Raw genomic sequence first — 1,007 nt, 5'->3', positions numbered from 1 at the left:
AAAAACGTATGCATTTTGCAAAGTCTCTTTATAAAAAGATTTTTCACAAAGGAAAGCAAGATAATATGCGTAGGTCTTTCATTCTCTACCAAAATTACTCATACGTACAGAATGTATGAATAATAAAAAAACCATAAACTATGTATATAGAATCTCGGAGTGTGACATCCTTTTACAGACAAACTTCGGTGAATATGTATTAGGATATTTTAAATAATTAGTCTAGACGACGTTGTTTCGCGTCATTCACTCTCAGTTCAGTCCTCGAATGCAACCTCACGCGATACAGCATTCACGTTTCGACACAGAATGTGTTCTACCCGAAAATTTCTCCAATAAATATTACATGTGGCTTCTTAGTAAAAATACGTTCTACAATTAATATTTTTCATTAATACAAATTAAACCATCCTCTAACTTAATGTCACGTCTTATAATGTAGCAAAAATGGCACTACTTGTTTGATTGACATATTAGTCATATTTAGTTTAAATTGGAATAAAGGTTGTAAGAGTTGATACCTCTTATATCGACATTGTAAGTAGCGAAGTATGCAAAAGGCATTCAGTTACCGGGGATTTGAATGTGTGTCTCTTCTGTGACGGATATGTAGGAGATGTTGGGATTCGTAATAGTGATCAGCAGCTCGAGGAAAGATGAAATAGTGGAGATCACCGATGTGTAAAAGTCGGATACGTTGATTTTTTAGTACTGCATTTTCTTATTTTTATCAACATGAGAAAATACGGTATTAAAAAATTCTGAAAAAATTCTGAAAAAATTCTCAGAACTTTATGGGAAGAAAATAAGCGATTTTGATTTGTTACATATTGAAATGAGTGCAAATGTGTGAAGTAGTTCTAACACTTGACTCCTGTCCACGTTCCTGGCCAAGAGTGGGTTTCTTATTTTCCAAACTTTCAATTTTACAGTGCTTTTTTAGTTTATTTTTCTGCGTTAGTTATTAAACTACAATTTGTATAAATTTTCAGAAAGGCTAGAGTCAA

The sequence above is a fragment of the Trachymyrmex cornetzi genome, unplaced genomic scaffold (genome assembly GCF_001594075.2).
Source record: "Trachymyrmex cornetzi isolate Tcor2-1 unplaced genomic scaffold, Tcor1.1 scaffold1505, whole genome shotgun sequence".
Classification (NCBI taxonomy): domain Eukaryota; kingdom Metazoa; phylum Arthropoda; class Insecta; order Hymenoptera; family Formicidae; genus Trachymyrmex; species Trachymyrmex cornetzi.
This window is presented reverse-complemented; position numbering follows the sequence as displayed.